General features: G+C 32.7%; 1 long non-coding RNA gene across 1 annotated transcript; it reads right to left on the bottom strand.

The window, feature by feature from the left end:
• Positions 1 to 3,747: 3,747 nt before the first annotated feature.
• On the bottom strand, positions 3,748 to 5,669 carry LOC148614462 (uncharacterized). The gene is made up of 3 exons (XR_015923663.1): positions 5,268 to 5,669; positions 4,783 to 4,837; positions 3,748 to 4,119 (listed from the first exon to the last, which is right to left on the bottom strand). It is a non-coding gene; the product is annotated as an uncharacterized LOC148614462 (long non-coding RNA).
• Between the last annotated feature and the right edge of the window lie 6,698 nt (positions 5,670 to 12,367).

Here is a 12,367-nt window from a genome sequence, read left to right as displayed (position 1 = left end):
ATTTAATGGACACACAAGGGGAGATAATTACTGCTGCGTCTTCATTCTACAGTGTGCCCAAATCATGTAATGATTCCCAGCCGGGTCCAACAGCAGGTGTGACTTTTAGTAGGGCATTATATGCAAGCACAATAGCCGATACTGACTATGCTAGAAATTCAATGAATAATGAAGGAGAGATAACTCAAAATTTACTTGATGTCCCATGAATTTAGAAACAGCAGACACTGAGAAAAAAAATTTTTTTTTAGTCCCTATATAGGCAGTTAATGTCACAACTTTATATCAAAACAATTATAAGTTAAATGAAAACGAGAGTCATTTGATATTGATTTTGAGGTAAGAACTGAACTGAAATCAATGAAGGAATTTAAAAGTATTTAAAATAGAGATTGAGAAACTTAAAGAAGAAAGGTTATCTCAGAAATCATCATGCGAGACGATAAAGGGCACAATCCCGTCAGTTTTACAAACACACCAACAACAGGAAGAAATTTAAGCCAGTCAACCACCACTTTGAGCACTACAACACCTATCACTATGTGTTCAACACTTCCAAAAGTTTTGAGGTCAGATACTAATAATCAACATGATCAACAGAACAAATAAAGCAACCTTGCAAGTACAAGTATTACCTTAGCGTAACCATACAGCCCAATACAAACAGAAAACAGCACTGTCAGGATTAGCCAACCACAGCCGTATAGCTCGATGTACATAGAAAATAATCTTTCTTCGACTGAACCCAGTTTTAATCAGAGCAGCTAACATGGTAGCATATAGAAATATGAGCCAACAAAAAGATTCCGGGAATCAATTTCCATTCTTGCAACTAAAAAAGTATAAGGGAAATCGGCAATTACGAACCAGAAGTAACACCAGACGGCAAGTTAATAGTCGCCATACCGAAGTTCCATGTCACAACTGCAAAAAGTCGTGGGGAGCTTACCACATGCAATTTGACCTGATGGCAGAACTCAACGACATGGCGAAGGCAAGTCAATTTGGTGACACTGCTATCCAGAAACATACAGGCAGCAGCTATTTACACTTTCATCTCATGTTGAGGAAATCATTTGCATCAATTTACAGCAGTTCCCACCATACACTGAGTCGAGTACATGTTGATGTTGGGGACTTCCGGAAAAGAGCATCGCATTGGATCTACTGATCAAACGTATTCCAACTATGACAGAGTCTATTCATCAGATGATTCTGTACCAAACAGTCAAAAAGGATCAAAAGATAAGCACACAAGACAGGTGCAGAATGAAGACCTGCACATGAATATTTATGACACGAACATGACAAATACTGACATAATATAGGAGTTGGAGATACAAAAGCTAGGTCACATAAGACCATTCATTAATATGCACCCAAAGTCCAAATGATGGTGAGAAAATCATTTCCACCAATTGACAGCGGTTCCCACCATGCACTCAGTGTCTGCCCTTTTACTACGTTCTTCAATTCGGAAGGTGGTCACCTGAGGTATCTAATTTAATTATTATGGTCTCAGTATCGTATTAATTTTCCCATAGACTTCTATAGTGAAGTGCTTATTTTTAGGATTTTTTAAAAAATATGTAAATTGATTCAATAAAACTTTCACTTATGTAGCATTTCTAAGGACATGTGAAAAAATAATTTCCCGCAAGGAAAATAGGGTGAGTCCACGAAGATCGGACAGAAAAGTAGTCTTGAACTATAAATAGCCATTTTCCCTACTTTCACTTTCGTTTTGCACTCACCGAACCAACCTTTTCAGTGGAACATTTTTATGATACTATGTTAGATTTTCTCTTAAAAAAGTTCTTCATCTTCCAGTGTGATGTTTGCTCTATTTTATAAGTCATTGTTCATATCTTTTGACAAAACATTAGTTTGTAGAGAGGCAAAAAGAAAATGCACTATATTTTTATAGCATCCATGTTTTGACGTACACCCGCTCAGGGATATGCAATACGATACTGGTACCTTAAGCCTTAATCCAGGGGAGTTCATAGATAGGGGAACCTAAGTCGCCTTAGATGTTAATGAAATATGGCGTACATCATCGGAACCTCTCTAATTATTTCCTTCTATTTCAGAGAAAAATTAAGTGAACAAGAACAGTTCCGGATTTTTTTGATTGGTTCAGATAACTTACTATGACAGATAATTTGCATACTGCCTGGTTGAATATTCAAAGGTAAAGTTCACTTCTTTGTTATTCAAATAGGCATATAATATACATACATGCTTTAAATAAGTGCAAACGCATGGACTACTTGTATTTGTGTGTGGACTTGGAAGCAATGTGGACAGAGTTACCTGCCTTTCTCGTTGGGCATTGTTTATATGAATAATATTTGTGTTAATTATGGACATTTAAATTGAGATGCTTACTTATATGGAAATTATTTTAATATTCTTTATGTTTGGATTTGTTTTGATTCTGATATCATAATGTGTTATTATCATTTGTGAATTTTAATAAAAGAAATGTCACCGTTTAAAATGCTCACATTAAATTTAATGTCATAGTAAATTTCTATTCAACTTTATACTCAATATTACTTTCTACCTATTCGACATGATCAATCATATATGCGATGACTGATGATTTGAGTCTTGATATTGCATGCTTCCTCCTGGAAGGTGTGCTATGATTTGTTTTGTAAATTTCAAGATTTTTGATTAAAATGATCAAAATGAGGCAACTTACTTACATTGTAATCTGAATTAGGTCTATTACACGATGAGGGTACAGACTCATCTGAAAATTCATGTTAACAAGGGATCACAAGGTTTTAAGTAGACTTTGCAGAGGTTGCAACTATAAAAAAAAATCTTGCATACATTTTTTGTACATATAGCAGTTCACTTTCATGATGTTAAAAACCATCCATATTAATTTTTCATACTGTACAACTTGCAGTACAGTAATATAAGGTAAGTCCAGATACACATATCTCTGATATTCGCAGTGGTATAATGCTACATTTTTATTTTTAATGTAACATTTGGCAATAATGAAAAATAATGTACTTTAATTAGAGAAGCCTGTATGTCACTCCTGTAACACTAAAGTCACAAGCGCAGGCGATGATACCAAAATTAGCCTCTGTTGACTGCATGGCTTCCTGGACTTTTGTTATTATTAACTTAAAATGTCAAACTTTTTCATTTTCTATTTTCTAAACTGCTGACCACATATATTATTCCTAGGTCAAACCAATATGTACAAATGTACATGTACTAAGTCCAGTGTTCAAGGATTTTTCAAAAATTGAGGTTTCCTTGTTAAAAATCCATATAAAATCAACATTCCCACAGTCAATGACTGCTTTCCTAACAAAACAAATCCTAACAGCATATGAAGTTTTCAACTTGCCATGGGTAAGTGTAACCAAGTACCTAACTTTCCTTGACCCAAATTTCACTTGGCCTGGGTAACAGGAATAGGAATCCTAGTAGACTGCTTTAAGTAATAAACTGGTTGGTTATGCAAAATTTGTGTTCACAGCACAGAGTTATATATAAATCCTTGTTCACAGTAATGGTTACGTTTAAATTTAAAAGTATGGTTTAATTGGACTGTCCATTGTGTTGGCTTAATGTGTAAACACAAGTGGAAAAAAAGAGATAGACACCTTAATGCACACTGTATATGCATGCACAAATGTATATAGTAAATGTACCCGATATGAGAATAATGAAATTTCCACTGGGCTTTGCCACATATAAGAAACAAGAACATACTTAATGTATTCAATTTTCTTTTATTATACATGTACAATGTATCACATTTTACCACAATATGTCTTATAGCAGATACTGAAAACTTTTGCAACTGTATTGTTTTACATTTTTATATTAAGAGTCAGTCTTGAACAGACACTTTCCCCTGAAAATAGGTAAGTACATGTAATATTTAATCTGCGCCTTCCTCATGCTCAAAATATAATGTGTTGATTCTCCCATACTAAACATTTACTGAATTTAAGTCATTGTGTGTCCAATATGCTGTTGAAATGGGTCAAATCAGTTGAATAATTGACATGCAAGTCATGTTTCCTTCTGCTTCATATACATGTGCATTGTCTATTAATTCAATTCACACTGCTTATGATGCTGAAAATTAAAACAAACCAGTATCAATAAAAAAAATAACATGTAGTACATATAAAAATTGATAGCTTTTCATAATTGTAAGCTTATAATATCTATATATGATTATAAATTGCATGTACAATGTACTTGTACTATTTTGTTAAGACCTGATTGAAAAGGATGGTAACAGCTGTGATACCGCACTTGATTGTGTTTTATAATGCAATTTCAGTATGTATTCAATACATTGTTAAGTAGAAAATACATGTTTAATGACAGTTCCCTGGTGGACTCGTGTCATATTTAGCAATGAGTAGGAGGTTCAATTCCTCTTGTTCTGTAAATCATTTTAAAATTGAATGGTTAAATGAAATAAATTAAAATAAAAAAGGAACAACCATTTGATTTTTATGGAAAGAGCTACATTTGTAAACTATCCTGCCTTACTATTTTGTGAAAAAAAAAGGTCCTGCCTTCATTATTTTAACAATTTTATTAGGACAATCATTGATCCGTTTTTTTTTTTTTTTTTTTTTTTTTTTTTGTTTTTTGTTTCATAAAGTGAATATTTCAATGTTTCTTTTTTATTTCATTTTTAAGCATACCTCCCCCCACAAAAAAACAACACACACACACATACACATACATGTAAAGTGCAATTGATACAATGTATTTCTGACTTACTGTTGTCTGGTATTTTTGGTATGTAGTACTGTAGTTTCTAAGCATCTTTTTAATACTGTAATTAAGACAACTTGACTGGTAATGTGTTTGAAATAAATGTACATTTTGTAAACGAAGGTTAATTTCATAATACTGCCTTTCATGATTAAATTTCTATCTTAGTAACTGCATCAATAATAAGGAAATTAATATCGTTGATGAAATTAATCTTGTTTACGATCGCAGCATCTCATACATTATGTATTTCAATGGGCAGTTCCTAAAAACACACATAAGAAATGGCGGACTAGCAATATATGAACTACAAACTAGCCATGTGAATAATGAGCTGTAAATGCAAATAAATATCATAAATGATGATAAATCATTGTAAAACCTTATCATAATTATGAAAACATTAGGTTCAAATGGGCAAAATCAAGTTTTTTCATAAAACCAAGGCTCGGTTTTACCAGGACAATAATAAACATGGCTTTTCCACTTACCTGGTTAATTTCTTTTTATATCTACCGAATTTGTGTATCTCCTTATGATAAATCCAAAATTTACAACTTTCTGAATCGATATATCATAATTTCACGTAAATCTGTCCATTCGATCGCTAGAAATTACATTTTGAAAAAGTTGTGTTTAAAATCTTGAAGTCATGCACAAATTTTTAACATGGCGGCAACCGGAAAATTGAGCCCCCTGCTCAAACTCCAAGGCAGCTCCAGTTCCGTACCGTTGACGTTCCTCCACTAATCACTGCATTCGGCTTTTTTCGTTTGTCGAACTTCGCCGAAGTGACCTCCAAGTTGAACTCGGGTTGCCAGTGAAGCCAACATGGCTGACGACGTTACAGGCAATACATCCTAGCTTTAATATTACGATTTTGATTGTATGCAAGAAATATAAAGTTTTACGAATGTTTGACGGTGACGAATATTCGTTTTATAAAAATCTTAAAAAAAAATCGATTATACAGATTAGCGTTCTTGATTGAATACAGCACATGTTGCATCGTCTGCTCGACTCTAATGCAATAAATAGTAGTCCCGCCAGTGTTAAATTCAATGCCAATTTATAATTCAGTTTTTTGTCATTTAATTTTGTTATATTGTTTCTTCGTAGTCCAGATATTATGCAGCAGCCGGGTAGCTATTATTTACTTGATTGTAAGTATATAAGCTTGTATGGTAGACCGATTTTTATAAGAAAATATGGCCAAGTGAGAACCTGTTGAAAGTCTTTAATTTTTTTTTACTTTGTTCTGCCAAGTTTATAATATGGCTAAAAATTATTGCAAAACCTTTGATATGAACATACTTGTATTGATTTCTACAAAATGTAAATCAGTGGCAGATCTAAAGGGTAGCAACTGGCCCCCTATTATTTTAGCAAGCATGAAATCAAGCTTCGCTCTGCATTGAATTAAATTTACATCCATCTATTAGAAGTCCTGGATCCACCCTTGTTTATTTACTATTGATAATGAACTTAAAAGTAAATTGTGTCTTGACAGATTGTCCTAATTTTGACTAGAAAGTCATGTAAGAGTATGTAGTTGGTCACAACCTTGAATAGCAGCACGTGACCAATTTTTGTAATGTTTCTCTGCTTTAGATACTATAAGAGACAGGAGTGATGAATATGTCTTGAATGACTTCATAATAGACATTAATTTGTAAGCTAAATTTACATGTTCATATCAAAATAATGAAATAAATGTTTAAAGCTGAATATACAGAATTAGTTTGATTTGTTTGTACAATGTGTTATGTTTCTTAGATGTTACTCTTCTTAAATGAAGGAAATAAAGACATATATACACGTATATTGTCTGTTGATCTGCAGTCCACTATTAACATACTCCTAAATGAAAATAAGATTTTGATTACAAGTGAATTCTTCGCATCTGAAATAGAATTCTTTACAATTGAAGGAGGAATGATTCAAATTTCTCAACTGTTTTATCGTTTATCTTGATTTGAACCAAGTTATTTTTTTTTCGATTGCTTCAACTCAAAAGAATACAACAGCGAATATTTTCTTTTTACATCAGCTTGCATTCGACATGCAAAGTAAAGAGGGTTGAACAGGTCTTGTATTTCGAAATATTTGTAGAACAGTCTTATAATATTACACTTTGAAAGCTTTAAGAGCAGAATGTCTACAATATTGAAATTAATTTAGTAATGTAAGTGTACATTTTTTGTAGGTTTCAAGGATCTAAAGATAACACAAAGAATGGAATGATGATTGAATTAGCTGTTGAGTTATTTCGTTTTGAAACCAATTGACATTTCAATGTTTTTTTTGTTTTTTTTGTGTGAATGCAATGCTTATGTTATGTTAATGAATGTAATGGATGTAAATTTAGTTTTCTTTGTGAAGGCAATTGCCATACTTTACAGATTAATTGTAAAATAAAGAAAGTCAAAGTGCAATTAAATCAGGACTTAATATTTACTTGAATCTTTAAATTCTGATTGCCATTAGACCACATAATATGAATTTTACTAGAATCAAAGTGGGGCCTAGTTCCTAAATAAATGGTTCCAGTAACAATCTCTAAAATCACTAACGTTGGGCTGTACACATCAAGGTTTAGACAAGAAAAAAACCCTGAAATAAACTCAAAAACAAACTCATTAGTCTTAAAACATAATTCTCCAATAACACATTTGAATTTGGGAATGCATTGTAATGCCCTTTCTACATTTTTACTCAAATCGCCTGCACTGAGTCAAGTTTCCTAGACCAGACTAATTGACCAGCTTACGGAGGTAGACCTAGGTTAAGGGACATAACTCATGAAATCAGTAATATGTTTGTATCACATTCAATTTCACTAAAATCTTTCAAGCTTTCATTTGAAACAGAATGAAATCAGTCCAAGTTACTTTGATGCTTACACGAGATTGTTATGAAACGGAGAATAGAATCGTTCCTATGATTTTTAAGAGTTGTGTCCCTTACCCTAGGTCTACCTCCATAAAATATAGATCCAATTTAAGTCAAGTTATTTTCTGCACAGCTTCTGGCCCATCACAATATTTCCTTCCAAGACTGTTATATAAATAATTCTATAGAATGCTTACCAGTACATGTTTCAGGTCCACAAAATCAATACCAACCTTTCTTGTTTGAACAAATATTCAAATAATTGCATGAAGACAAAGTATCCACAGATGACGAAAGTGCTATACCATCAGAGATGCAATTTTTCTCACCATCATATAAAAAGTATATGAGCAATCTTGCTCTACTGAAAACTGGGAGCATAAACCCTGTACACTAATGTCATCACTATATGTAATCCATCATTTTCGGTTTCTGTAATTAACTTCTACAGAAAATATGGTGTAACAGTCTCACAAAATAAATTAAGAAATCCATATGAATGTTAAAAATTTATATTCTTGATTTTATAGCATTATAAAAAAAACTTAAGTAGCACTCCAGCTAAGGATCATGCAAAATTCTTTTGTCAATGTTTGTGGAGGCCATAACAACAATGTTGAAAGCAACCTCCTGCAAGAGCATTCAGTTCGCAACCAGCAAACTCTTATAAAACAGTAAGGGGCCAACACAACAAAAAAGGCCATCCAGAGAGCTTCTGGAGCAGGTGGCGCTATTGCTGATATAGCTGAAAATATTGGGAAATCTTTAGGAATAAGAGAGAGATCATCTAAACATACTAGGACAGTGTCACAAGAATGTCATATCAGCAATGTTAGAAGACATAAGACCTTTTAATTTTACACCTGGCAGGAAGTTTGAAGGGTTTGAAAAACTTGCGGAGACTGTATTTCATAGCATCAATGGCAATAAAATGTATGTAGATTTTGAAAGAATCATAGAAAGAATACTTGCAGGACAAGTCTTCAATGATGGTGACGACTATGATGATGATGATGATGATGATGATGAAGATAGTATTTCAGAAAATGATGAAGATGACCTGCCAGATCTCTAAAAATAGAAAGAAAATGACTGTTACAGCAGCTTGAAATAAACTGAATAAATTTAGCACTACATCATACATGTACCAATGTGTCCTACTTCACTAATTACTGGAACATATGTGTGCTTTTTTGAATAGCTGTCAATTATGATGACTTTAACCTCTTAATCGTAATTTATACCAGTAGTTTGAGTAGCTTGTATTCTTCATTACTTCATTTCTAATGCTTGTGATTCTTAACAAACAACACCAACTTGTGAAATACTGTGGTTCAAATTAATTAAGACTTACCAATAAAAAATCTATTTAGAATACTAAAAATTAATATACATACCTGGAATTGGTATTCAACATAATAACTTACAAATTGATTTGATGTCGCCTAAGACAAAAATTATAACAATTTGTTCAAATTACCTATTTATTAGACAAGTAATAAATCAAATCTAATCATACTATACAAGCAAATGAAAATCAATTTGTCAAAAAGTGACATTGAAGTACAACACATAATAATAATAGCAATGTTTGAATCTACCATGTTTTCTCAAAATTGTTACATAAATGTATGATATATCTAATAAGTATTTAAACTTTCATATTATGCCATTTTGCAGTTTCTTCTTAATTGTATACAATTAGAATAGTTGTCTAGTAAAGACACAGAGTTCATCATGCCAATTGTCTTAATCATACATTCTAAGCACTCCGCTGAAGAAATAGCCCCGGAAGGAAACATTGCAATGCTTATAAAACTTACATATTTAGGTTAGAAAAACTAAAATCAGAAAACTAATACCTTCAACTTAAGCAAAGCAGCAATTAACAGATTATCTAATATTTTTTTAACTAGTGGGAGTTTTTCATGCTCATCTCGTCTTGCGGAAAAGCTGCTCGACAAGATCAGAATGAGAAACTCCTTCTCGATGAAAACATATTTAATAATCTAATATTAAGTTGTAGATGAATTTTGATACATCTGTTGGGGAACTATGACTCCCATCTTATACAAAGTATCAATCATAAGTAAAATATCAGGCAAGTCCAAATTTTCTTTTTAAATGAATAAATTCAATGCTGTTGCTACTTTTTTGTTCATGGGTACATTTAAACTGTAACAAATACTTATGTTCATTGGGCCTATTGTTGCAGCTGTGACACTGATGTAGATAAGCTGCAGATATCACAAGTACAGGTAAGTTTACAAATAGAACAACACTCGCATCCTTTCATACCAGAAGACTTTTTGAATCCAAATACATTTAACATATTCTCCCTTAGACAAGTCTTACAATTACAATAACTAATCAATTCTGGTGTAATGCCAGATAAGTTTTTAGAAACATCACCTTTCCCATAATACAATATGGTCATTCCATACTCTGTAGACATTTATACATGTACCTAGCAACATGTGAGCTCTATGTTTATTACTGTATGAATCTTAATTTCCCTTCAGATTCCCAATTATAATTATGAAAAGAGACATGTCCCAGATGTATAATACTAAAAAGAAGTAACAGGCGAAATAGTTAAAAATTACGATTCAATAAAAACAACTTTTCTATTTCTTTATTGTTCTAAAAAAAACCCATCCATTTGTGATACTTGGATACACATACAATGTACATTTGTAAGTTATAAGTCATAAAAAATTTGTTAATTTTCAAATCATTGATACTTAAGTTCTGTCATGGGTTGGATTCAAATATTATAGTAATATTATACTATAGTGTAAGGTTTTCCATAGCTTAGTTATTGGTCTGAGGCTAGTAGTATTGGAATGAGACGTAGACTAAGTTCAATATGGTAAGCTGAGGACCAATAATTCATCCAATATGGATGACCTTATGCAATTATACCTTTACAGACTAATTAGTCCAATACGTCATATTGTCCTAAGCGGATATGGCTAAATCAAGTATTGGCCACTTTTATTTTTTGTATTAAATTGTCTGTTTTTATCATATTTAGGCTAATATTTGAACGTTAATCAATTACACATATTATTAAATAATCTGTAAAATCAGCCCTAACATGCTAACATGGATCTGATAAATAAGTTTCAAGTTACTCATAATGACCTCTGGACCACTACAGCCTATTTGGAATCAATACATTGTTCAATACAGAATTGGTCTATGACACTTCATTACAATGATTAAGAAAATAGGAAATAGGCAGCATTCATAGGAAATAGGCAGCATTCATTTCTAGTGAGCATGAGACAGTCAAAATTTACTTGATATGGGGTCACTTTAAAATCTACAAAATACAATGTACAAATAACAATATGTATCTTTCTTTTCTCCACTGTTCAGTTGATATCCTCTGGGTGTTCAAGAACCAAACCAATCTTGGAAAAATATTGTCATGATTGAGTTGTCATCAAAACAAAGCTTTCTAAGATAGGAAAGGCAATCATTGAGTTCGTTGTGCTGAAATTCTGTCATGTACATTTGTTTTTACATCCAAAGTTACATTTTGTGTGTGTAAAATATTCCCACCATCCGTTGGGGATTGTAATATTTCCGGATTCTGTACAAATTATGAATCATGGAAATATTAGCTGAAAAAATGATCAGACCCACTAAAGGAATGTGATAGGGGCTAACATGAGGTAAAAGTCTACTAGGTTGTCATACTCCAAAATAAGTGAACTTGTAGCCTTAAGTTAAACACCTCAACAGCATGCAGAGCATTTTTAGTAATGTATATTTAGCTATATTTAAATTCAAACTTTTTCTAACAATTTACACTCCTAGCTTTGATGTAATTTTCACAAATTATGTTACTACTGAATAAATATTGACAGATTGTAATGATCATGAATACGAGGAACAGTAACATGAAGATAAAAACAATAGTCTTTTTCACTTACATGAAAAAAAAAAAAAGATTTCCAATACACTTCACAGCGCATTAAACAGTTAAAACTTTAAACCAAACGTTTGTACATGTATTATCGAATGAGAAAAAGTGCTCTCATTTCCAGGGGCAGATTCAGGCAAGGGCAGCATGGGTTGTTAGGGGTAGATTTTGGCGGTTTTAGGATGAAGCGTAAATTTCTCGCTAATTTTACCACTAAAGTAAAAGATATCTAGATTGCATCCATTCTAGAGGAATATTTCAAGAGTTCAACTTAAAAATAATTGAACTGTACACCATACTCCTGGATCCGCCCATGATTTCATATAGAAGTGGCACATTTTAAGCTGATTTGACTTTGATTGGGAGGGCGGTTAACTGAACTGGTAAAAGGGTACAGCAGTACAGGTGTGTGGCCCCAAAAATTTTTACCCCCCCCCAAGTGGGTTTCCCTTGTTATGGGGGTCTGTATTAGGTAATGAGCATTCCCACAGTTTATCTAGTTTCGTATGTACATATGTAATACAAGGCTTTCAACATTACCTTGTTTTTAAAGATGCTAACTGGTCATTTTGTATGATGTTCAGGCATCAGGGGTGTAACAACCAAAGAAGCAGCATTGGAATCACTAACTACAAATGGAAAAGCCTGATAAATTAGACTTTTCCCATACCCAACAGGTAAATTTAAAATCAAATCCCCCTCTTCTTCGAGAAGATACTGAAGTGCATCCCTCTGTAATTCTTTCAGATGCACACCGAAGTGGCG

Source organism: Perna viridis, chromosome 6 (genome assembly GCF_037379345.1).
Source record: "Perna viridis isolate PV_CMFRI_1.1 ecotype Kerala chromosome 6, ASM3737934v1, whole genome shotgun sequence".
NCBI lineage: Eukaryota > Metazoa > Mollusca > Bivalvia > Mytilida > Mytilidae > Perna > Perna viridis.
This window is presented reverse-complemented; position numbering and strand designations above follow the sequence as displayed.